We start from the raw sequence: 27916 nt of genomic DNA on the forward strand, positions 1-27916 counted from the left end.
AGTTGCCAGCTGAGGTTAAACCACAACAAAGGCACATGTTAACCTTTGTAACATTCCAATGTACCTGAAAGGGACATTTGGAAATTACGAAAAGAAATTAAAAACAAAACAGAAAAAACACATCTTTGAAACTGTAATCTCTTTAAACATTACTTAAAAGAATACATGTGACCCAGGAATACATGTGACATCAAGAATTCAGTTAGGATATTTCACAGCTAATGACTTTTTATTTTCCAGTTCAATCATCCATAAAATGAAATCCTCTATGTGATTACTGAAGCATTTCTAACTGGGCTTTCCCTTACAAATAAGAAGAAGGACCATTGACTTAATTTAAAAGTTTGTTGTATACTCCAGCTTTGGAGGGAAAACATTCTTGTGAGGTGAGCATGTGATTACCACTCACTTCCAGAAAGACACTGTTCAGACCATATGCAGTTTGCGACCACTGAACACTGAAACACTGCTTCTTCTAAGGAAGCTTTTCCTATGCTACAGGATTACTCACAGTGTGATGGGCATGTCCACATAGATAATGCTGTATGTCAATGATGCTTGCCATAAATAAGAGTGAGGTTTAAGCTGTTGAGATTTCTTGATTGATACCTACAAGAAGTAGATATCATTTGTTCTCAGAAACAAATATCACTTTTCTCAGAAAGTCTCAGCACCAACACCTGAGGGACTCCACTAGATACAGGCCTCCAACTAGACCTTGCCCCATTGATCACAACTCTCTGTCTTCTTCCCTTCAACCAGCTAATAGTCCACCCCACTACCTGACCATCCAGCCCACACTTTCTCACTTTTGCTGCAAGGATGTTTTGGGAGATAGTGTCAAATGCTTTACTGAAATGGAGATAAACCATATCCACTGCACTACCGTCATCTATCCACCTGGTTACATCTTCATCAAAGGCTATTGGGTTATCAAACACAACTTCCCATTAGTAAAACCATATTGCTGCTCCTAATGACTCTCTTGTCCTTTAAATACCTGGAGAGAGCATCCAGGACAATTTGTTCCATCACCTTTCCAGGGATGGAGGTGACCACTGAGCACTCTGGGGTTACCTGGTTCCTACTTCTTGCCCTTTCTGAAGACTGGAGCGACATTTGCTTTCCTCCAGTGCTCAGGCACCTCTCCTGTTCTCCATGACTTACTGAAGATGATGGAGAGTGGTTTAGCAATGACTTCTGCCAGCTCCCTCAGCACCCGCGGGTGCAACCCATCAGGGCCCGTGGATTTATGTACATCCAGATTGCTCAACTGATCCTTAACTCAGTCCTCATCAACCAAACAAAACTCCTCCTTTAACCTGTCTTCCTCTGGAGTCTAGGACTCCTGAGAACAGTCTCCAGCAGTACTACATTCAGTAACTCCGCCTTCTCTGTATCCTCTGTCATCAGGGCACCCACCTCATTCAACAGTGGGCCTACATTACCTCTAGAGTTAGTTTTATCTGCAGTGTATTTAAAGAAGTCCTTCTTGTTATCCTTGACCTCCCTTGCAAGGCACAACTCCAGCAAGGCTTTAGCTTTCCTAGGGGCCTCCCTACATCCTCTGAGGACAGTCTTATATTCATCCCAAGTGGCTATCTCTTCCTTCCATGATCTGTATACTCTCTTCTTCCACTTGAGTTTGCCCAACAGTTCCCTGTTTAACCATGTGAATCTCCTGGCTCCCTTTCTTGATTTCAAAGTCAAAGCTGAAACTGAACTTACTTGCTTTGATCTTCTTTCTAGAGACAATACTAGAAGATTTTATACTCGTGATACAGTAATATTAAGTATAATTTGTTTCCATCTGTACCACTAAAAGCCAGGCAAGTTATAAAGCTGTTAGGAGATTATGGTGATCAGGTAATTTAAATAGATCTGTAGGCACACTGAGTGAAAAATTTCTCAATGTGTGGATTTTGTATCAAAATTAGTCATTCCAGAACATGTTTAGTAACCTGCTTTCCTTCTCCAAGTAGGTGGTGTTCTTCATTATCAACGTGTCCCATAGTATATTAAGGAATTTACAGATAATTAATCACATAACAATTCATGGGATAATAAGATAATGAGAATTGCAAAAAAACAATTAGAAGAGGAGGTTATCCTAGCCACTGTCAAGATACATGTAACAGAATGAGACGGCATATATTGTACTTTACAAGCTCTCTATAGTGAAATCATCAGAAAAGCATTCATCAGGGGAAATGCAGGGCAGCAGAGCAGTTACTGCTGACCTTTAAAATTATGCTGACTGGGCCCTGAAAATAGTTTAGAACAGGTGGATATAAAATACAAAATAATTTCTTCAACTTACTGTAGACCCGAGAAGAAATATGAGATATAAAGGTTTAACTTTGGTGCTTATTTTATTATACTGTGACATTATGTCATCTTGAATGGCTCCTGACCTGTTGACCTGCCAAACAGGAAGACACAGGTACAAGCCCTGACTGTTGGTCAAGTTCCTTAGTTGGACCTTTTCATCATCTGCTTCTGAGCATATGCTATGTGCTGTGGGAGTTCCTGCTGATAATTAAAAGATTCCCCTGTCTACAAGAACAAGATGGGGACTAACATACTGATGAAGTAACACTTCTAAGGTCCAGTTAAAAAAGTAAGCAGAGCTGGAATTATCCTTTTATAATTCTCTTTGTTTTACTGATACACACCAAGACAGAATCTCACTGATCATGTCTAGACTGTCATTGAGTAAGTAAGATTTAGATTTGACACAATTCAAGTTCCAGACTCACAAAAATTCACACACCAAACTCAACATTACTGTACCAGTAAGTCATGTGGATTCCTAGAAATCAGACAGCTGACTTTTATATGGAGTCAAAAGTCCACATTGTTTCCCACTTCAAATATACTCTGAAGTTAAAATTGGTAGAGAAAAAAATAGTTCTCAGTTGTGCCCAAAATCTGCCTGTAACAAACAACAGACAGTCCTTCTGAACTCTTCAAGAATTCATACTGTAAAATTATTTCTCTCTCGTATTATGATATCTGAAAGAAAAAATGCTGTTAAGGCTTCATAACTCCTAAGATTCCTAAGTCATGTATGGATTATTCTCTGAGGTTTTTTAGTCCCCAAAATTGCCTAAGTTTTAACGAATGTCAAAACTAGTGCACTAATAGTGTCAGTAGCCATGTGAATTTTATGTCAGTAAATATGTGAATATTTAAATTACATTCCTTAAAAAAAAAAAAAAACAACAACTTAATACTCAAACAAACCACTACTTCATGTATTTTGACTGTAACAGGTCATGTATTAATTACTGTGATATGTAAAATTACTTGTTATTTTATTAAATTGTATTTAAATTTTATTTATTGCTTATATGCACAGTTGGCTTTCCCAGGCTGCTTTACCCAATTAGCCTGTTGCTGAACATGTACACTCTTAGCAAACTGATTATTAAAGCTTCTCATTGCTGAAAATAAATTACACACTTATCTACCACCTTTCAGGAAATTAGAGCAAGTCAAACAAAGAACCTGATAGATCGCTTATAGGCTTTTCCCTGGCTGTGCAGAAGTTTTTTTCACAGGCAAGTTAAGTATCCTCTTTGTTTTAACACCGTTTGTACTCAAAGACATTGAACTGAAACATTAGTGATCCTTCTTTGTGATTAGTGATTAGTGATTAGTGATCCCTGAAGGTGGTTGTGCTGTCAGCAATCCATAAGTTGATGATGAGCAAGCTAGCATAACTTATCTATTGTTAACATGACCACAGTATAGTACATGGTCTTAACCCTTATAACAAGTCCTTCTCTTAGAAAGGAGTGAATGAATGCTCATACTCTCAAACTCTCAAAAGGAGGTAATCCATGGAGTAGCTTAGCCTGCTGCAAGGAAACCATTAGGCAGAATGTTTTTATTCCCACATCTTAGAGCTATGTGATTAAGTGTGGCTTCAAGTAGAAATGTAATGTTTATTTCACCTCCATCTGCTTCTAAATAAGGATGATAAGCCTTGCTGCCAGAGAACTCTAAAAGTCCACACCAATGTATGTTATGATGCAAAACATGTGTTGGGGCTCAATGGAAGAGTGAGCAAGCACTTTAAAGATAGGTCCTTTAAAGACTTAGGTAGTAGACCTTCTCCTCAGTTAAAAAAGTGTGAAGTTTGGTAGAGTATCTGGGAAAAGTACAAAGTATATTTGCCCTGTTATCATTTTTTGTGGGGCACTGTTCAGTTGCTACTGTTGTAGAAGGGTACTGGCAGGAGTTCAGTACAGCTCTTCTGTTCTAGCCTACCATCCAGTCCCCTGAGAATGCTGAATAGTCCTGGATGCAGAGTTGAGCCACTATACCATATCCATGCACTTGAGGTCTCTGCACTTTGTCAGTGTGCTACAGTAATAGTCAATTGATAGTTTTAGAAACATAGGAGCATAGAGATTACAAAGCTTTATCTGGACTATGCCTACATAGTTAATAAGAGTACAAGGTGAAAGTCCCAAACCACCATTTTAATGTTACCAATATGACACCTATTGCTTTTCCCCTACCTTTTGCCTTTGTTCTTAGGAAATTCACATAGATTGTTTTCTCTAGTTTCTTCCAGATTTAAATATTTACTCTGGTCATTTTCTATTTTTTTTTTTTTTTTGGAGATAATGACAGTTGACTTTCAATTCTTCTTTTATTTTCAATTTTAAAGATAGATAAAATATTTATTCTTATTCATTCTTCCATTGCTCTACTAAACCTTCACTGGTTCTCAAAGATAATTTCAACTTGCTCTGAGACTGCCTTAGACACTTCTTCAATTAGAACAAAGTTCTAATCAAACTGATTTAAGAACAACTTACTTACCTAAGTGCTGATCCATTCTTTCCCTCTTACACACCGAAGTGTTATCTCTTGAAGATTATTCTAGCTTTCTGATTCTGGCTGATGTCTTTGGTAAAGATCACTATCAAAAGATATTAACTTTGTCCTTCTCATCTTCAAGAGCTGATAATTTTCCTTCTCTTTTTGGCATGCAAATAGCATTCCCTTTGTTCTTTTGTATTACTGATAATACACTAATAAAATTACTCCATTGTACACTGATAATTTTGTGGTTAGTTTGTATTTTGTTTTCTTAAGCTTACTTCCATCTTCACACTCATCTGGCCTAGTTTTCACTTCCTGTACATTTTCCTTCTGATTCTAAAGTCAATTAAGTTATATCTTTAAAATGTCTTTTTGTTTTTCCTCTGCAGTATTGGTACTATGAATTCACTATTGTCTCTGTGTATGAGTCACATCATGGAATCATAGAATCATGAAATTATAGGGGTTGGAAGGGATCTCTAAAAATCATTCAGTCCATTTCCCCTGTTAAACCAGGTCCACATAGATCAGGTGGCACAGTGTTCTGGTTTAGCAAGGAGCAGCTTTTGGCTTAGTAACAGGGGGAGCGGGTTGCAGTGAAGACCCGGTAAAGAGTTTGCGGACTCTCCCCTGGCTCCTGGGTTCACACCCACCTCCGGCCCGGCTGGGCCAATCTGGCGCCTCTGCCATCACTATTTAGGGGACGGGAATTTGGAATGCGAGGCAGGAGGTGTAAGAGTGATACAAGATGGAGGTGACCACGCGGACCCTTCAGCCAGAGAAGGAGGAAGGAAGGAGAAGCAATAGACCAGAGATTCCTCTGCAAGCCGTGGCGAGAATACAAGCTGTGCCCCTGCAACCTATGGAGATCCATGGCAGGACCGAGAGTTACCAGCAGCTCCGTGTGAGTGAGCCCGGACGGGCGAGGGACTGTGTGGGGCCATGGCCCAGGCCGTGCTGGAGAGCCTGTGTGTCGCAGAGCAGCCCCACACGAGAGGCAGAGAGGAGCTGCAGCCTTTGGAATAAGTGCGCGTCGGAGCAGCCCGGGCAGGGCTGCCGTGTGTGTGAGTTACCCCACGGACTTGCAGGGAGGACTGGTGTGGACTTCACCCGTCCTGAGGAGGGACAAACGGCAGAAGCTATCGGGAACAGACTAACTGAAACCCCCACTGCCTGCCCCCCCGAACCGTTCAGGGGGGGACAGGGTAAAAACCCCGGGATCAGGGCTCTGAGCCCGGGAAGAGGGGAGGTGTGGCAAGAAGGTGTTCTTAAAAAGGCTGGTTGGACTCTTCATTATTGTACTACTCTGTGTTGTTTTATCTTGGTTATGTTTTGGGGGTATGTTTTAGTTGGTGTTGCATTAAATTATTTTCTGTTTTCTTCCCCAAACCGAGTGGCCAGGTCTGTTTTGTCCTGAACCTTAAGTGGCAATTAAGCTCTCCCTGCCCTTTGGCAATTCTCAGCCTCTTCGGTACTCAGGCTAATCGTGGTCTTTGTTCCCTGATGGGCCTAAACCAGGACACACAGGAACATGTCCAGGGATGTTTAGAAAACCTCCAGAGAAGGAGGCTCCCACACCCTCCCTGAGCAGCCTGTGCCAGGGCTCCCTCACCCTCACAGTAAAGAAAATTTTCCTTAAGTGGCACTTTTTATGTTCCAGTTTTTGTTCATTACCCCTAGTTCTGTCACTGGACACTACAGAAGAAAGTGACATACACCTTTTAAATGATTGTAAGTCTTCTCCAGGCTGAACAGCTCCAGATCTCACAGCCTTTCCTTATAAGAAAGATGCTCCAGTCTCTTGATCATCTTGGTGGCCCTGTGCTGGACTCTCCCTAGAAGTTCTCTGCCTTTCTTGAGCTGAGGAGCCCAGAACTGGACACAGGACTCCAGATGAGGCCTCATTAGGGCAGAGAAGAACCTCCCTTGACCTTTTGGACACACTCTTCTTGATGCATCCCAGAATGCCTTTGGTTTTCTTGGCCACAAGGGCACATTGCTGGCTCATGGTTAGTTTATTATCAACCAGCACTCCCAGCTCTTTCTCTGCAGAGCTACTCTCCAGCAGGCCAACCCTCAGCCTGTACTGGCACAAGGGGTTGTTCCCCCCAGATGAAGGACCCTGTACTTTTCCTTATTGAACCTCATCAGGTTCCTCTCTGCCCAACTCTCAAGTTGATCAAGATCCTGCAGCACAGCCTTCTTGGGAATCAGCCAGTCCTCCCAGTTTGGTGTCATCAGCGAATTTGCTGAGGGTACATTCATCCAGGTCATCAATGAACATATTGAGTAAGACTAGCCTCAGAACCAGTTCCTGTGGAACGCCTCTTCTAGCCTTCGTACTCTCGAAGAAGGCTATCAAGTGGGTCAGGCAGGATTTCCCCTTGGTGAACCTGTGTTGAGTCCCCCCTGATAAACATCTTTTCCTTCATATGTTTTGAGATGACATCCAGGATGAGCTGTTCCATCACCTTTCCAGGGATGGAGGTGAGGCTGACCAGTAAGCAGTTCATTTTTAGGACGCAATCAGTTCTTGAAAATGTATTCATATGCTCAAATCAAACAAGAAATAAAGCAGAAATTTTGTACACAAGCTACTAGAATTCTACTGAATCTTTATGGAAAAACTTCAAAAAAAACCCACTTCAAAAAGATGTATTTAAAGCCAAAATGATACAAACTGACCTTTTTTTTTATTGTAAATCTGTGTTCTGCCATCTGTAGAAATGAAGACAACATCCATTCTTATGCTGAATGGCTTATCTGCATAAGTCAGGCTTCAGGTCCACACCATGAAATGTTCTAATCTTTAATACATTTGTTCTATAGGTCTGCTGTGTGCAGAGATAAAAAGTATTAATGACAGTATTCCAAAGCAGTTCACAAAACATCTATAACCTTTGAGTTTTTATATAAAATAGGTAATATTGTATAAATATCATTTCTCTTACTCAAATATTACTAATATTGACAGTCACACAATCTCTCCCACACACTTCAGAATTTATGAGCTGAATTAAAGGAAAATTCTTTGGTGCTGAACATATTTTATTTCTTTACTTGTGATTACATTACATTAAAAATGTAATCACTGTACAGATGAATAGAAAATCTGGAAGGTTTTTGTGATGTTCCTTGCAAAGATAAGAAGCAGGCTGTACACTCCAGGGACTCTGTTTCAGCAACAAAGCTTTGAAGTCCCTATCATTTTTTGTCACTTGAAGAACATTGTGTTGAAGAGCTAGGATGCTATCTCTGTCTCAGTTGCAAAGCAGGTTAATCAATCGTGATACAGATCCCAAGGCTGCACCTTTATACTCAGCCAACCTCAATACAGAAAATAGTGTCATTAAGTGAGGAGATGCTATTGCGTGCTGTAATTAACAAGACTTTAGGAATAATTGTCTGAAAATAACAGGGAGAACTTGCTTTGCCAAGAATAATGGCGAGACAAGGAAACGAGAGAAAATTATTTCCAACATATCACCTTTCCGTAACAAAGGAAAACTGCTTCTCATTACTGCTGTGGCAATGTAAAGAGCATTATAATTGACTTCACAATGAGCAAAGACTTTGGACTGATGCCTTGTCTTCCCTTTACAAGAGCAGGTGTCCTGGCTTTGCCTTTGTCATTTTTAAGCAGGAGAGGCTCTGCAATGGGTAAGGATACGAGCCAGTATTTTTGCAGAAGCACTGATGGGATATAAATGGAAGAAATAAGTTAATTATTGTACAGCATTTCACAATATAATTGCAACTTATGCTACAATGCAAGGTAAATAGTGTTTGTTTCAAAATTAGCACAGGTACAGAGACTGTGAGTGGCCTTCTCCCAGTATAGTCCATATGTTTCAAAATGTCCTTTCTGTGTCATGTCAAAGCATTTTCTGGAAAGCACAGCACAGGTTATGCTTGGGTCAGGGCTCCTATTTTATCATGATACCATTCACAAAGATCAAAATTATAATTCAGTTTTGAAAAGGTGTGGAAGGACAGTGAAGAGTGGGCATGTTTCCCTCTTATATCATCTCTTTCTCAAGAAACACTAAATGTTTGGTTTAAGATGTCATGACTGCCTTGGTAGCTAAGGGGAGCAAGGTAAGTTGCTTCCCTAGACTTGAGGAAGGCTTTAAACAGTACATCCCATAAGGTCCTCACAGAGAACCTGATTAAGTATGGTCTGAATGATCAGGCAGTGGTGCAGCATGGAAACTATCAGACCCAGGGGGTGGAAGTCACTGATACAAAGTCTGTCTGGAGGCCAGTAGCTGACAGTGTGCCCCACAAGTCAGTACTGGGTCCAATGCTGTTTATCAACTTCATTACTGAGCCGGATGATGGGTCAGAGTGCACCCTCAATGAATTTGCAGATGACACCAAACTGGGACAAGCGGCTGATACACCAGAGGGTCGAGCTGCCAGACTGGAGAAGGGTCAAGAGGAACCTCATGAAATTCCTCAAGCAGAAATACCAAGCCCAGCTGCTATGGAGGAACAACCCGACACCAGTATAGGCTAGGGGACACCCAGCTGGACCTGATCCCAAGTTGAGTGTGAGCCATCCATGTGCCCTTACTTCAAAGTATGAAAATAGTATCCTGGTCTGCATTAGGGGTAGTATTGCCAGTAGGTTGGGAAAAGTGACCTCTCGCCTCTGCTCAGCACTGGTGAGGCCACACCTGGAGTGCTTGTGACCAGTGCTGGGCTCCCCAGTACAAGAGGCATGGACATATTGGAGAGAGTCCCACAAAGGGCCACTCAGATAATTAAGGGATTGGAGCAGCTCTCATGAGAGGAGAGGCTGAGAGAGCTGCAGCTGTTCAGCATGGGGAAGAGAAGGCTCAGGGGGATCTCAACAATGCATATAAATACCTGCAGGGAGGGTACCAGGAGGACAGAGCCAGGCACTTTTCAGTGGTGCCCAGTGACAGGACCAGAAGCAGTGGGCAGACACAGAGACACAGGAGGTTCCCTCTGAACATCAGGAAACATTTTCACTGTGTGAGCGACCAACACTGGCACATGTTGGCCAGGGAGGTGGTGGAGTCTCCATCCTTGAAAATTTTTTAGAAGTCTAGACAATTCTGGGCAAGCATTTTGTTGTTTGACGATTGCTCTACTCAATAAAAGTATTCCTACAAAGGTAAGACTAGGGCAATTGAGACGTTGATCCACAGCAACTATGTTCACTAATCTTATGCCCCAGTACAGCTGGACTCACCTGAAGCAGAGAAAGGACATTGATGAGATTTGCTAACACGTTGAGAGGGAAACAGCTATTCCACCCTCAGCTCCTTAATTATCAAACTCAATTTCTAGAACTAGATGACAACTGCAGAGTTCACTACTTTGTAAATACTGTAAATCTCTCTCTGAGCATTCTTTTCTGTAAGCTACTTTGTAATGTGGAAACAAATTATGACTCAATATGTATTGTACTAAAATTAACTATTTGATAATTTTGGGCAAAAAAAATCCCATGGCACAATTTTTGCATTCTTGTAAAGATTACAAATGCTGTTCACGTCTCCTTCGGTTGTATTATAAAAGAGAAAGTGGTCAAGTTTATATTCAATGGCGTTACAGTAAGCTAGGAGAAGAAAAAGCTTGTTCCCAGAGGAGATTGTGTGTCAGGGCTTATTTCATGAGAATCTACATTGCAGTCATTAGTATTATAATTATCATCTTATTCTCTTTTCCCTCCATTCCCAAATGGAGAGACAGACCTACTTATGAATATCTTATCATCAGCCTGCAAAAAGCACCAACAGCCTCCGTTCTGGCAGGTCAAATTGAATGAGATTAGCTGCATCAACATTTCTCAGATTGCCCATGTTTTCCACTCAACAATAAAATAAATAAGTATACATTGTAGGTCACTACTATTTCTCACAATCTGGCATACTAGAGGAGAAAATCATAACAAAAGTCTTGTAGCAGTCTGGTAGCTGATGAGATTATACCCACTTTCCTAACCTGTTTGATGTATTACTCTCCTCAGCACAAGGCAGTAACCTTGTCATGAAAGGATAACAACATTGCAGATACCTTGTTGACACCAGGAGAGGTGAGCAGCGCTCTAGGGTGCTTATTTGTTGCATACTTGTAGGGGACTTCTATCTCTTTCTATTTTATCAGCACTTCTTGTAACAATGAGCTTCTTTGGTCGCTGTCTGGTGCTCTTTTCACCTCTGTAGAAAATTCTGTTAGAGCCTGGTCCTGGTCCCACTTAATGCAATAGACAGTTTTGGATTGACTTGAATTACAGTAATAGGCTTTTATAGTCCCAGGTCATATGGTCATCTGTGACAGAATAAAATTCTGCTTCCTTCAAAAAAAAGAAAAAATAAGGTGAGAGGAGATGCAAAAAAACCCCACATGTATGTGTCACTCATTAAACATGTGCCACGCCTGCTATGCCAAGAACAGAATTACAATAATGAATTCACAATGGATGAGCATACCTATTGTTTCTCAAATCAACTTTTACTAGCATCTGTTAAAGACTCCTTTCTGGGATCTTAGATAAATTGTAGGAAGAAAGGAAACATAGGCAGTCAGAGTACTGAGAAAAGTCAGGGAAAAAATCAGTTCAGTGTTGTGGGGACAAAGATATTGCAAAGATATTCATTCTAAATGAAGATTATGTTGTTGATTGAAAATATCATCTAGGTTACTAGATCTGTACCCTGAGAGGCTCTCTGCAAAGACTGACCACAGTCAATTGACTCACTCCATATTAGCACATTTCATTGGCCCATCTCAGGCTCTCTATAAGCTGCAATAACAAATTTGTGCATATCAGTAAGAGTACACCTTCTCACTGATATGCTTATGCCTACATCACATATTTCAACATGTGAAACCTAGCTGACTGTCATTATCATCTCATAAAACAAAGACTTCTAGAATACAATAGCAAATGTTGTTATGAGTTTTTTGTCTTTGTATTTTGTGAGGTTACCAAAAGAAATGTTTTGGATTTGAAAGTCAAGTAATATTAGTACTGATAGGGGAGAGGAAGTCTCCCTGGAAAGTGGAGAAAATATTTACATTCATTGGTTTATTTTTTCATCAAAATATTTTCATTTCTAAGGAAGTAAAATGAATGTCAATAGTATATTTCCTCAAAAATTTGAAAGTCAGCTGCACTAGAAGATTTCTGTTAGATCAAAGAAATAATATATTCAAAGAAAGCATTTCCCACATTAAATATTTATAATATATAAGTCATCCACAAAGTGATGGACCTCTCTCCATCTTCTCTTTATTACTTATTCCTATTACATACTATCAAGAGTTTATTAACTGTAATTGAGAATAATTTGTTGAACATCACCATTACTGAAGCATGCAGGAATCTCATCACAGCACAATTCACTCCAGATGCTGGGAAATAACTCCACCTTGGATTGATTTTGAAGAGAAACTCCCTGGTGAATCACAGAAATAATTTGATCCCCTGCAAGTGTGAAAGTAAACAAACATAAGAATAAACAAGTTTTACAGTATTCTCATTCAGTGTTGTGATTTCTCAGAGGATCTCACTTCAATATAAAACATGTTAGAGATTTTTGTTCACATCAGTCAATTAGAAACTGCTGCTGAGATTGGTGTTCAGGGTTTTTTTAAAGTTGCTAAACTTTAAAATCTTTTAGCTTAAACCAGCCAATAACCAAGTAGGATGGCTTTAGGATGGAAGATATAGGGGTTGATGGCTCAGAGAACTTCTTGCACTTTGTGACATTGTCTCTCTTGCACTTGCTACCAGGCAGCCCAACACTTTACAGATAAAAAATATATTCCTAGGCTCATATCTTCAGTGCTTTCCTTCCTGTGCTGGCCATTTCAGAGAATAAAAGCAAAAGTTCTACAAAGAAATAAGAGTGCCAGTTTTTCTCCACTCCTTTCAACGATATGATCTTCAGTTAATGGAAATGTTGGCAAATAACTTTTAAAATGACATTTTTGCTGACATGAGGGAATGAGTATCACAATATTTGCACAATACTGACTCACTGGAGCCTATGTGGAATTGTAGGAGCAATAGGAATCTGTAGGGTTCACCAGGCTTGTCAGCATCTCAGTGATATTGTGAAGGCGAGCTCCTGATAGGCAGACAACTTCTTTAGAGAAGCTATCTGGGCAGCAAATGGGTGCACTGGTATCTCTCAGTAGGACATTTCCATTTAGTGATACTTTCGATGCTCGTCTGGTGGCATTGGTTCTAATGTGGGTGGCTGGATGAAATTTGCATAGTGGACTTAGTCTTAAGGCAATGACCTTGAGATATTAGAGTCTATAAGAGCAGGAAACACGGTAGGCAGAGATTTCAATTACTGAAAAACTGGCTGAATAATGTCAGACCACAACAGAAGATCTATAGTTTTAGACATCCTAGCTTTTAGAGGAAATACACCACTTTCACAGATTCCATTCATCTAGGGTTCCAAGGTGTAATTTGGAAAAACACATCCAAGAGGAGATGTCAAGAGATTATCTAGTCCACCTTTTTTTTCCCAAGACAGGATCAACTATATTCATACTACTAACTGAGAGCTTTCCAACCTGCTTTTAAACACCGGAACAGTAAAGACTGTCAATTAGGACCTTCTCAGATAATCTGTTGGAAAAGAGCTGCAGTCTTTGAAAACACTGGCAGGAGAACATCTTATCAGGACCTGTGGTGCTTGAGAGACTCTTGTTGGAGCATTCTGCTACTGAAGGACTTGTCCACAAGGACAAGTAGCTTAAGGAAAGGACCCATGTGGGAGCAGCTTATGAAGAACTGCAGGCCATGGAGAAAATCCACAATGGAGCCGTTGATGAAGGACTCTATCCTGTGGGAGTGACCTCACACTGAACAAAGTTGAATAGTGAAGTCTACTGATAATGTAATTTCTTCAGGGGAATCAGAGCAGAAAGTAACTTAAAAGCTGAAGAGAGAGATTACTGTCTCAAGTGGGTAAAATTCTGCATCAATAAATGCAAAGTATCCCACATGGGAAGAGGGGACACTCTCAATGATCTACATATGCAATTATAGGCTTTAGCTTGGCCATTATCTCTCAGGAAGAAGGTTAGAGCCATTTAGAGCAGTTATGTGAAAACATAAGATCAATGCTTAACAGCAGTCAAAAAGGCACATAGAACAATGAGAAATATTAGGGGATAAATCAAGAACAGAACATAAAATACCATCCTGCCACCATACAGAGTTTCATCTAATTACAGAACATAATCTCAAAAGTATCAGCAAAGAGGTCTTAATTTCAGAGGACTATTGCAGAACCTGAAGAGGTACAGCAAAGGATGGCATGGCTGATCAGTGTTGCAGAGTGGCTTCTGGAGGAGGGAAAGATAAATAGAATAGGATTCCTGGAGCATAGAAAACAAATGGCTGAAGGAAAAACGGTGTATCAATGAAAACAACAAAAAAAAAGATGAACAGGTAATTTACAGTTTTGAAGAGCACACAGTTTGGGAGATGCCCAGTGACATTTACAGGTAATAGCTGAAAAAGAAAGCTAAGTCTTTTTACTCCAGAACATAATTAAAGTGCAGGCTAAGGTCATAGATTGTCAAAATTGTAAGAAACAGGGACACATTATGGGGGGGGGGCTGAAAGCACAAAGTTTTCTCCATGCATTGCACCATCCAATCTTGACAACATGAATTATTCGTATGAAAGCCATGCACTACTGGAACATAACTTCAACTCTGGAGTACAGCACCACTTGAAAGGAGAGAAAAATAAGTTAGCTTTTTTGTTTAATCAGTCTCCTAATTTAGTTAAAATTCCAGAGTACAAACCTTGTGTTTGTGCAGGGCTGCAGGAAAGACTTTTTTTTTTCCTTTTTTAAATGTAAATATTGTTAGTAAGCCAAGTCATGTATTACCAGCTAAACTGCCAGTAATGATTGTCTCCAAACCCCAAACTGTTTTCCCTTCACGTATTACTGCATATATAATTTGTCTTGCAGCAAACTGCTCAGACAATACAGAAGGCGCACCACCACAACCAGGTTTGCATTGCCTCCCTCAGCACAGGAACATTGTCAACCGAGTTGTCTCTTCTTCTGAATGACTGGAACCAGCGGCTTCCTCCTGTGGTTTATCTGTCCCTTTGGTTTTGCTATGTATGGAGTTCATATGAGGGGAAAGAAAAAAAATATGATCAGGAAAGAAAAAACTATGATAACCAGGCTGACTGGTTCTTTGTATCTGGGGAAAACATTTACTATTTTACAGTTCTCTCCCAGGTTCAGTACAATGTTGCAGCAATTGCAAGGTGAGATGTATCTGATTAATACTAGTACCTTATTTTTACATCAGTAGCAGATGCAGTGTCTTTTATGTCCCTGCTTAGACTAAGAAATGTGCTAAAATAAATACTATGTCTTTTATCTACCCTTATGAGAAAGATAGCAATAGAGAAAAGATGTCTTCCTTTTTAATTTGACACTATTGTGAAACAGGAAGTTCCTCAACTGATGAAAGAAATAACCATGATATCAGTTGGCCTACTTAAACAAGAGAAAGACATGAAACAGAATTTCAACTAAGCACACTTCCTACCTTCCACTCATTTGTCACATTAAAAGATAAACTCTTAGGAGCAGGCATGGAAAGTAGTGTGGAACTAGATGGAAGAGCTGTACATAGCCACCCTTGGAGCGATTTCTTTCTTTACTGAGTCACAAAGAGTAATACTGGGCTACTGCTTCCAGGATATTTGTGACATGTGCAATAAGAAAGGCACAAGCCACAACAAATATCTGCACCATTAAGGTGTGGAGTTACTGATAGTGCTCGTTTCCTTCTAACCTGTAATCAGGGTGAGCCCATGGTTTATAGAGTGTGTTGGAGTATTGCTTTTAACCCAAAAGCACTGACTTCAGTTAGGGCAGTTGACTAAATGCCTTAACCAGAAAGTTGTTGATATAAGGTTGAAACTCACAAAACACACATGAAGCCAAGATTTTGTGATTACCATAAGTTTCCTAGTAAGATGCTGCAGATAAATCCTTATGCTGACTTAAATTTGCTGCACACATCCACTCTAGTCTCCAGTTTCACTAATTTTCTCATGATGAATCCTTGAAGACATTTAAGAGACTGCTCTTTCTGCCAAAGCACACCAGATACTAGGTAAATGTCCAGTAACTCAGATTCACTTAAGGAGAAGCCACACAGGCTAAACCTGATTGTTGCAGAGATGATGTTCTGGGCAGGCTGCAAGCTTCAGAGTGTCCAAAGAACTAGAAGTTGCCTTACACTGTATTCCCAGAGAAACAACAAACTTTAAGACAGTTTGAATTACCATGTGGATTTTCAAGATCTTACACTAGCTGATGTTTTAAACAGGCAACAGTTTGCTGTCTTACCTGTAGCTGAGCTGGCATACTGCTATAATTCTTTTTAAAATAGAGAGTAGCTGAGGCTTGGCTGACTTTAAAGTCAGCAGAGACTGATAGATCATGAATCTTCTGGGTTTCACAAAGTCTATTGCTGCAGGTTAGAGAGCTGTTTAAGGGCCTGTTTAAGCCTGTTTAAGTGAGAAAATTCATTTAACTTCCTGGGAGAAGGGATGAATCCCAGATGCCATCATTGAGGCCTGTGCATGGAAGTCAGGACTACAAAAACATGAAGACCATAAAGAAGTAGCAAAGATAGGGGCCAGGCAAAGAGAGAAACTAATCTCAACAGGGAAAAACTGGACTAAAGAAGGGATGTTCCCAGCAGGAGTGTGAAAGCCCCTATGTGAATAAAATTATAGAACCATAGCATCATTGCCATTGGAAAAGATCAAGTCCAACGACTAAACTCATACTGTCAAGTCCACCACTAAACCATGTCCCTCAGCACTTCATTTATCTATTTAAATATCTCTAGGGATGATGACTCCAACACCACACTGGGCAGCCTGTTTCAATGTTTAACAATCATCTCGGTGAAAAAGTTCTTCCAAATGTCCAATCTAAACCTCCCATGGTGCAACTTGAGCCCATTTCCTCATGTTCTATCTATCATTACTGGAGAGATCAACCCCCACTTTACCACAACTCCCTTTCAAGTAGTTGTAGAGAGTCATCATATCTCCTCTCAGTTTCCTCTTCTCCAGACTAAACATTCCCAGCTCCCTCAGCCATTCCTCACAAGACCTGTGCTCATAACCCTTCACCAGCTTCATTGCCCATCTCTGGACACGCTCCAGCACCTCAGTGTCCTTCTTATAGTTAGAGGCCCAGCACTGTACACAGTATTGAAGGTGTGACCTCACCAGCGCCAAGTACAAGGGGACATTCACTTCCTTGGCCCTGCTGGCACACTATTTCCGATACAAGCCAGGATGCCATTGGCCTTCTTTTCCATCTGAGCATGCTGCCAGCTCACATTCAGTCATCTGTTGACTAACATCCCCAAGTCCTTTTCCTGCAGACAGATTCCCATGCTGTGCCATAGTTCAGAGTGACAGCAGTAGTAGTCAACTGTACAAACGCTTGCCATCTGTTTTTATTAGATGTATAATATTTCCACTCCTAAATCTTAGTACAAAACACAGATAGTTTGCAGTCAGATTACTAGATACAACTGCTTTTTAGGTGGGAATGGTTTCCTGGTATCCCAATGACATTTTCAGAGCTATTAAAGACTTCCATTGAAATACTGGTCTAACTTGAGCAGTTGCAGCAAAGACCTTCATCTTCATTTCATATACAGAAAAGTATCTCCAAGTTACACTATAATGGCCCAGTTCGATTCTTTGGCACTGGATTCTTCCATATGCAAGGAAGATTTAGCAAGGAAGACTGGGCCCTAAAGCCAAAATAGACCAGCAGTGTAGGGTAAAAAAGCATGACCTGCTGAAGTGTCTAAGCCGCTATCTATCTTAGGAACAGTGGAAGTGGTTGAGCTCTTACTATACTGGGGAAAAACCACTGAGCACTAAATAAAGTCCTTTATGCTTTTATCCTGACTGTTTTAGCACCATGTGTCTCATCTCCTACTATCTTTCATGTATCTTTTAAAGCTCAGCATTTTAAAGTCTCCTAGTTTTCTGTATCATTCAGATACTTGGTAAATTATCGATACGAATGTGAAGGTGACATTCCGCTCCTGAGAAATAAGACCACATGAGTACTAAATAAAATGAAAAGAAAATATTAAGTACTAAAGTACTAAATAAAATGAAACCTAAACACACACACTTTTGTAAGAGAAAGCTGAAAAGTCCAAAGTTCAAATAAGAACAGCTTGTCATAACCTAGTTACATTTTAACTATAGCATACCAGGCTGTAATACACCCAATTGTAAATGTGAGTTGAAAATTTAGGGAGGGGGGGTGGGTGGGTGTGTGTGTGTGTGTGTGTGTGTGTATATGTACACCTGCTTAGCTATACTGTCTCTCCCATTATGCAGGAAAAGGGCGTTTTGCTGTTCCCAGGGGCTGCCATGCCTTTTTTCTCCTTAATTCTTCAAATTATGTTGCCGAAGCTGTGGAATCAAGTTTAAGGGTGATCTTGTGGTTGAACTTGTCTCTGCATCATGATCACCAATTGTAACAACTTCAGGAGAAAACAGCATCACAGGCAAAGGTGAAGTTATCATGTAAGATATTTGGAATCATTATCATTTGAAATTTTTCGTCTCATAGAGTCTGGAAGAGCTATGTTCAGGTTAAAGCTGTAAATAAGCTGTAAATAAAGCTGTAAAGTATCCTGCAGCCTCTGTCTATTTCAGGAAAAGCAGCATATAAAATGACAATTAGGACACCTCTCAAGACAGCAACATCACTGGGGTAGAGTACATGCAGTGGAATTAAGAGATTTCTTTCTTGTCCAGTAACGGATTTACTCTACGACCACTGTCAACACAACTATTTTGCTGTGTTTTATTTTACCTCTCCATAAAAGTGGAAGTTGCAGGCACAGCTCACTGCATGGTCAAGTTAATCTGCTTAGTATTTCTACAGCTGAGAGGGCAGAAGGCAACATCAAACTGTAGGGTATATATTATGTGAACTAATTCAGTATTCTCCAATAAATCTGTCTTACCAAATGAATGTCTGTGCTTGAGCAATTTGGCTAGCAATTTGTAGTTGCTACAGAATGTGTAATATATTTATATGGAAAACAAATCTTAGCATTATATCTTTGCCAAGAAGAAATAAAATATATATTGATTGCATAAAATGCATGTAAAAGAAAATGAACAAATTAAAATAACAACTGCATGCAAAGAAGTACGTTAAATAATCCTGAAGTGTCACTTCTCTATGGTGCTGCATAACCTTGAGTCCAAATTCAAGCATAGCAAAAGACATTAACTTGATCTTTTAGTATTTCCTTTCTGTACTATTAACTTTTTAAACATAAATGTCTTGGTTTTGCTACTCATGTGGTATAAAAGTAACTTTTCTAGGAGGAAATCTGGAGTCTGATCCTCATTGCCCTTGGAAGGTAAGGAAAACAAGGGCTTGAGCACAAATACAGTCTCAGGGGAAGAAATGAGGTTTCACAGGAAAAGATAAGTGGAGCAGAAGTAAACACTCTGTGTTCTCATATTGCACTTTCTGGTGTAGCACTTGACCCCGTTGGTACATTGTCTCTGCAAAAAGGACAAAGATAACTGTCCTGGTTTCTGGAGAAGCCCTCCTGTTACGGTGTGTTGCAGTAGCTTTCAGCAAACACACTGGCCCATGGTCACCTGGAGATCTGAATACTGCTCCCATTGCATATGTGAAAACCAGCTCAGAAAAGAAACTCATTGCTCTGAAATCACTTGAGTGTTCCAGTGGAAATTTTTGAAGGGTGTGCAGTCAGGAGGATGCTGTATCACAGCAATGACTGGCACAAGAGAGCATTGCAGCTGCAGGTCAGAACATACAAGTGTGGGAACCTGCAGAAACAAATGTCTGCTCAGATATGTCAGCTTCCCCCACCTCCCTGCCCCACCATCGTAGCTGCTTTGTTGCTGCTCCACCAGAGAGTGACAAAGAAAGTGGTTGTATTTAGTACAGAGTGCATCATTCCCTCATGCTCCACCCCTTCAAGCCTCACTGTTAATGCACAGGGGCTGGGTGCAAATTTAGCCCCCCAAGACACACACAACCCTTTCCTGTGCCAAGCAGCAACAGCCCTCAGAAAGTGTGCATGGGCTGCAACAGGAGACAGCTCACCAAAACAATTATTGAGCCCTGGGAAACCTCCCTTCTCTGGCTGCCCCTGCAGTGCACTGATCTACCAAAATCAGACAGATGAAGGGCTTCTCCTCCACCACCAGCACCACCACCTCCTATTTGTGTCACATATTCAATTTTCATCCAAGAGGAAGGTTGCTGTGGTCATGATTTACAGACACATCAACTGACTTTCTCCACCTCAGCAAGGCTGGTTTCAGATCAGATACCCACCTGGAAGCTCCATCCTGACACAGGAAGGACAGAGGCTACTGACAGAGGATATGGAGAACAAGAAATCACTTTTTTTCCTTTTTCTTTCTAGACACTCTACCATGAAATTCTATCCTAAGAAAATACTTTGGTGTACAGTTTGTATAAGGAAGCTCAGGATACCAAGTCAGGTGAAACGGTCTAATCAGGATTTTGACTAATCTTTACTGTTAGCACAAGCTAAATTGTCAAACCTAATTTTTTTTCTCTTACTTGGGGGAAAAAAATCCCAAATTATTGGAGAGTGGTAGTCAACATAAATCCCTTAGATCTCATATGGATTTTCTTGTTAAAAAGAAAACGACACTTTTTTTTTTTTTTTCCCTTGAGAAGATAGTGTCAAGAACAAACCTAGCATTAAAAATAAGAGCAGCAGACTGGGGATCTCCCCATTCAGCATCATGTGTCTTTCAGGCAAGAAAACTCCCTGTAAGGCAGACAGGGAGTTTGAATTATTAAAGTTGAAGGAATAATCTACTCAGGCTGATCAGAGCGGAGCTCTCTTGAGAGCTGGTGGGGTTTTTCCACTGGCAGACAGACTACTTCATACGTGAGCTACATCTAAAGCAGTCACCAGTGTATTTCCATATTGCTTTCTCAAGCAGAATTTCTATTGCTGCAAGTATTTTCCCAAAAACCCATAACTGCCGTGTTGTTACAGATCATCAAAAATCAAATGAAAAACGAGGATTAGGTTCTCCAGGGAATATAATGCTAATTTTCCCATCACTTCACTGATCCCACAAGAGGATTTTTTTTAATTGTCAGTAATTGCACCTACAAGTGCACAATGCAGCAAAATGAAAATCTGTGGGCACACTGTTTCCCAGGAAACCTCTTATTAATTGTCTGTTTCTCAGTGATAGTGTTCATTGAGCTATAAAACCTGGAACAGCCTCATCTGTCACAGACTGAAAGAAGCTGACAGAAAGCAGAGGGAATCACCCCAAGAGGAGGTTCATTCGTTGAGCATATGAATGCTATATGATTCCTTTGATTCATAAGAATAATTTCTGAGCTATCTGCATGTTGTGAAACAGCACATTTAAGCATGAGCAGAATACTTAATAAATACTAAATACTTCATACTAAATACTTTTTAAAAAAATCAGTCTTCTACAGGGAATGTATCTTCTATTAAAGAACAGAACTTTCCTGGAATCGCTGTGAAATATTTCTGTCTTCTTTGATAATTCATCTGTGTAACTCATATTTAGTATATCTTCCACCTCCTGAGGTTTCTCAAGAAGAAATACCAATCACACTGCAGACTGGTGTATAAATATTGCTTTGAATTCGGAACCGCCTCAAAGAGTCAGGCATCAGGGAAAGCAACATTAATGTACCGCCAGCCTCCTCTCTCCATGTCATTTGCTTTGTTTATAAATTCTCCCTAGATGAGTGGCACAGGAAGAAGCCGGGAGTCTGTGCTCTTGCCTGCCAGCTTTGCCTGGTGTTATCACAAGGAGCAGGAAGCCTCAACAGACCTAAAACAAACCTAAAAGCTTATGTTTGGGGAAAGAATTATGGCCACAGAGGTACATACCTGTGTTGAGAAAACAAGTTAAGAACCTATAATTACTAAACCCAAAGGAGAACACTTGCCAGCCATAAGCTTCCCTTCCTGTCAAACAACTTGCAATAAAAATTTTCTTGAGAATCTCTGCAGCAGCCACATCTCCCCCTCATCTTCCCCTTCAGCTCACTTCTCTCTCCCTGCCCTTTTCTGTCTGACTCTCTGCAGGAAAAGTTGTCATTTGGGTAAGTCCTGCCAAGATGGGAAAAGAGAATGGAGCCAGTAACCTCATAATCACACAGTCACTAAGAGATCACGAGTGTATTTCAGCAGCCACTTTCCACCTCCCTTTGTGCTGCTCACTCCAGTTCCTCAGCTGCAAATAGATGGAAAATTCTATTGTCTTTTTCTCCCTCTATGTTCACCTCTGATGCTGATGAAAAACCCTTTATGATGGTTGATGAAAAACCCCTTTAGCGCACACACAGAGAAAGAAATAAATTCTTAGTGTTAATTTATTGGCATCTCACCACCTGAATATGTTCAAGTAGACTTCCATATTTTTGTCACAGCTTGATGTTGAATTTTACAAGTAAATCACAAGGTTAAATCATTGGACAGAAGGAAAATATTGAGCCAGCTTTGGTAAGAGCAGGAACTGATAAGCACAAATAAAGCAGAACATTCACTAATGCTAGCTTACACAACTCAGTGACATAGAGATTTTGACATTCCCAATGGCTGGTCTAGGAAACGCCATCAAAACCAAATCACAAAATTTCAGCTGGTACCCATACCAAACAAGATGATGCCATTTAATCACATTGTTTATTTTTGTTGGCTATAAGTAAAAACCAGAACACACATAGATAATTATTTTTTTGCAAATGAAGTAGAAGACAAAGAATATCCATTAGGTCCCATCTACAAAGGCGAGGAGGGGGTTACCCAGCATTACTGCTTCATAAAAGTTATTCTGGAACATGTAATTCACTTTGCAACACAGTTAACGAATCCAGATTCTGATCAGCTTTTACTGCAGAGTAGTGCCCTGGGATGGGAGAGCACCCTCCAAGAGCTACTTCACTATCACTGAGTCTGTAACAGACTGGCCAGCCATCTCCTCCTGGTGGTAAAGTGTTAAGCAGGAAAAAGAGGGTGCACATAGTGTAATCACTACTTAGTGTAAGCACAACTTCTAGCATTGTCTTCACAGAAGTACTTCAGTGCAGAAAGATGACTTCTTAGCATCAATGCTCTGCCACTACCAGGAAGTAAAAGCTCTGCAGGATGACCTCATATGACATGATTATAAAGGTTAGCACAACACAGCCATTTTTTAGTTCTGTAATAATGAAAAACATGTTAGTTTTTCATTCCATTCCAGATTCATTCCATTCCATTTTCATTCCAGATCATCAATAAAATTTCTTATTCTATAATAACAATAAATTTTGGAAGTTTTAGGAAAAAAAAAAACCACAACTCTTTGCTCTGGTTTTATTTACATTTTCTTCCACTACACTTGTGACACAGACAGATCATAGCTCTCCTCTATTAAAGCTCTTCACCACCATCTACCTTCACTGTTGCCCAGTGACTGCTGGGTATTACAGAGCTGAGACTGAATTAAACTCTCAGCCGAGGATATAAAATCTAGAAATCTTTTTTTTTGGGGAAGAAAACAGAAAATAACTTAATGCAACATCAACTAAAGCATAACCTTAAAACCCCAAAAAATAACCAAAATAAACCAACACAGACTAGTACAACAATGAAGAATCCGACCAGTCCTTTAAGAACACCTTCTTGCCACACCTCCCCTCTTCCTGGGCTCAGAGCCCTGATCCCAGTGTTTTTACCTCCTCCCCCTCCTTGAATGGCCCAGGCACACAGGCAGTGGGGGTTTCAGTCAGTCTATTCCTGATAGCTTCTGCCATTTGTCCCTCCTCAGGATAGGTGGGCTCCGCACTCATCCTCCCTGCACGTCCATGGGGTACCTCACACACACGGCAGCCCTGCACGGTCTGCTCCAAGGTGCTTGTGGTAGTTTGAGCCTGGCTGGATGCCAGGTGCCCACCACACCGCTTTACCCCCCACCTCCCGAGAAGCAAGCCAGGGAAGGGGAGAAAATAAGATGGGAATCTCGTGGGTTGAGATAAAAGCAGTTTAATAAGTAAATAAGCAGCAAAGCCGCGCGCGCGGGAAGCAAAGCAGAAGCAGATAAGCTGTTACTCTCTACTTCCCATCAGCAGCGATGTCCGGCCACCTCCCGAGAAGCAGGGCTTCAGTACGCGTAGCGGTTGCTTTGGGAAGGCCAGAAATGAATCTCGCCTCTCCTTCCTGCTCCTTTCCCCCAGTTTATATTCCTGAGCTGACGTCATATGGTATGGAATATCTCCTTGGTCAGCCTGGGTCAGCTGTCCTGGCCATAGTCCCTCCCAAGATCATGCCCACTCACAGCTATTGGTGAAGGTGGGGGAAGGAATGCTGGAGGGACAGCCCCGATGTTGTGCAAGCGGTAGTCATAATATTGATATCAACAGTAAGCACAGCACTGCAGGAGCTGCTGTGGAAAATCACTACCGTCCCAGACCCACTACAGTGCTGCAGCTCCTAAAGGCTGCAGCTCCTCTCTGCCTCTCCTGTGGGTCTGCTCTGCGGTGCGCAGGCTCTCCAGCACAGCCTGGGCCATGTCCAGGCTCACTCACACAGAGCTACTGGTAAGTCTCAGCCCTGCCATAGGTCTCCACAGGTTGCAGGGGTACAGCTTGCACCCTTGCCACGGCTTGCAGTGGGGTCTCTGGTCTAGTGCTTCTCCTTCCTTCCTCCTTCTCTGACTGTAGGGTCCATGTGGTCGCCTCCATCTTGTACCACTCTTACACCTCCTGCCAGCACTTTAAATTCTTGTCCCTAAATAGTGATCACAGATTGGCCCAGCCGGGCTGGAGGTGGGTCTGAACCCAGGAGCTGGGGGAGACTCTGCAAACTCTTTACCGGGTCTTCACTGGAACCCGCTCCCCCTGTTACCGAGCAAAAACTGCTCCTTGCTAAGCCATGACATTAGTTTATTTAGAAACTTACAAAATACTATTTCATTACAGATGAGTAATCTCAAATCTTCTTCAAATAGTTTTTTCATGTATACAGATGGCTGTAATCCTTCAAAGACCTCTATTATTATCTCAATTAGATGTGCAAAACATAATAGATGATTGAGAAGTTCAAGGAAGAAATGAGTGGCTCACGAGTGCAGCAACAGAGTTTCTGACATGCAGAACCCTTTACCTTTGAGGTACCCTCTGAAAACAATTACATGAAATGACACAAGTTTAATGAGTGTTCCCATCCTGAACCTAAAGAGAGTGCTCTTCTCAAATCCGAAATCCATCAGCTGTAAGGTGTAGTGCAAGGGTTCTGTTCCCAGTGAGCAAACAACATTCTGTGCTGCCCTTTCATTGTATTTCTGATTTTTGCCAAATTTAAGGACTTGCTGCTGGTTTCACCATCCTGCTGTAGGCAGTGAGCTCTCCTGTAGCCACAGGTCTGCTTTCTGAAACCAGGCATCTCGAGATCATCCCCCAGACATGGAGTCCCACCGTGGCTTCACTGGGATTGACATACCCAAATGGCTGAGCTGCATGGACAGCTCCAGGGGCAGATATGAATTAAAAACTTACAAATTAGATAAAGAAAATAAGGCAATCATTATGATAATCCCATTGTTCCCACAGCAGCTTAAAAAGAGGTTTATGACTTATTTTTCAGAAGTGGTTTCATCAAGTAGAGCCTGAAAAGATCGAACCAAAAGCAGTTACCTGTGCACAGCCCTGTCATTAGAATGCTGTTAATGGCTGTTTCCAGTGCTGAAGTTAACTCAAAGACCCAAGTCGCCTTTCCCTCTACAACAGGATCAGTTAAATTTGGAGAGCTTGAGTGCTGTTCTGAATACATCACCAGTACATTTACCAGGCTTCAGAATTTTATTACTTTGCAATAAAATGCAAGCAATGTCAGTATGATTGAGACCTACCCTGCTATGGTACAAGGGGTGCAGAGCTGCTTTACAGGGGGTACAAGCAGGAATCTCAGTGCTTAAATTGTGCTTTTTTTCCATAATGCTTCACAATAAAGCAAAAAGTGTGGCACAATTAAATATGTTTAAAATGAGACCTGAAATATTATCATAATTACAGTTGATGTGCATTAATTTCCGATGTGGAAACTGCAGGGTTACTAAGTGGCAGCATTAAAAGGCTGTAAAACTGAAAAGTTATTACAGATTTCAGTCAGCTACAGAGGAAGCACAATTTTTGTACATAGTACAAATCATGTTCTCTCAACTAAAGCCTACTTTTTAATATAGAAAGCACAGCTGAAAATCTATTTTTTTCAGAAAATCTAACAGATCTTACTTATGAATGAGGACATTTCAGAGGTTATTAGAGTTTTCATAAGGATTTAATGCCATCAGCATATGATTTTAAAATGCTTACTTGCAAGGGGAATGCACTAGAACGAGAAGGTGGTGCTTCATTTTATTATTAAACATAATTTGTCTTTGAATGGGAAAATGAGTAGGATAGCCACAGGCTCCTGCTAAATGCTTGTCTCTCCAGCAATGTGATCAATCCAGTGTGATCAACACAGGTAAGATGAGAGATGAGTCTCCCTCTCTCCTGCTTGATACAACCCTGTACTTTGCTGTAAAATGAGGGCAAGAAATTACAGAGAACTGTGATGGACACAATCATCTTCATAGGCATGCTATAGGCCAATTCCACAATGTCCTGACAGCTCTTCTGCAGTTTCTTAAGATGTCTGTATTATAGTAGTGGGACAGTTTTGCCTCTCTTACAGCCTTCTTGTCTTCCAGATATGGTCAGCAAAATCAGATTTTTCAAGTTGCTGACCATATCTGCAACCTGATCCAATATGGCATAAGCAGGGGATGAAGCATCTGGCTGGGACTGTTAGTCCTATGGAGATGTTCACAGGGCACATGTTTCCTGGCATGAAAAAGCAAACCAAATCGAAGTGTCTTGATTTTTACCTAGAAGCCACCTTCATTTCAGGGAGCATCATCTGTACCCACAGCAATGCCAACACAGTGGTGACAGAGTATCCATGAAACTTAAAAGGGACAAACTTAGACTTCAAAAATTCATAATTCAGATGAAAATCTGAAGTTACTAATGTCTCTCTTAATTTCTTGGTTATTGCCAGTACGTAAGCAAGAAGCTCCTTTAAAAGGCCTGGTCTACAACAGAGAAGGTTAACGAACCCTCACAGGACAGATATAGCTTACACAGCAAGACTGTTTGTGCTGACACATCTTGTTACTACTGCCACAAATGAAATAAGCTATATTGACTTGTTTGTCAAAATGAGTTGCATTTGCACTAGGTATTTGCTCTGCTGGTATTAAAATGACGATTGTTTTATTTTTTTACCCCACAACCCTCACAGACATCAGTAGATTGAAATCCTTTTTGCACCAACTTATACAAGTGCCTTTGCTTCTCCCTTCTCTACCACCTACGTTTCAAAAACTGTATTGTTCATAAGGTTGGTGGGTAGTCAAATTTCTGTACAACTCCTTAAGTATTTGTTGTATACTGCCTTTAACAATGCTTTCTTAGGATACATTTTTTTTAGGGGCAAAGGTGAGAGAGGTGGGGGGTGGGTTTTGGTTTGGGTATTTTTTTGTGAAAAATATTTGGAGTGCAATTCTAAGGAACAGGGTCTGGGTAGAAAATTTTCGTGCTATCATTTGTCACATACACAGGATACATAGGAACTTCTAGACTGGTTACTATGGACTATGGCAAACCTTCCTTCCCTTCCCATCTGTCTAGTCCAAAATGTGGTGCTCATGGGTTAAAATTTCTGATAACTCACAAGATCAAGGATGACTATCCTTAGGTTATTTCATTGTTTCCAGTGTTTTTCTGCTCCCTCTTAATCTATATTAAGGAGACTGCAAAGCCAAATACCTCTGCAGACACAGTAATGGCAACTAGTTTGGGGTAAATTGCATTCACTTGGAAAGGAGAAGCAGATTGAAGAGAAGCACACACCAAAGAGCAGATATGACCAAATTAAT

General features: G+C 40.8%; 1 long non-coding RNA gene across 1 annotated transcript; it reads right to left on the reverse strand.

Moving 5' to 3' along the window:
* Positions 1-7556: 7556 nt before the first annotated feature.
* LOC133628967 (uncharacterized) lies at positions 7557-12289 on the reverse strand. The gene is made up of 3 exons (XR_009820934.1): positions 12179-12289; positions 10888-11167; positions 7557-7673 (listed from the first exon to the last, which is right to left on the reverse strand). It is a non-coding gene; the product is annotated as an uncharacterized LOC133628967 (long non-coding RNA).
* Positions 12290-27916: the final 15627 nt, after the last annotated feature.

The sequence above is a fragment of the Colius striatus genome, chromosome Z (assembly GCF_028858725.1).
Source record: "Colius striatus isolate bColStr4 chromosome Z, bColStr4.1.hap1, whole genome shotgun sequence".
Lineage (NCBI taxonomy): Eukaryota > Metazoa > Chordata > Aves > Coliiformes > Coliidae > Colius > Colius striatus.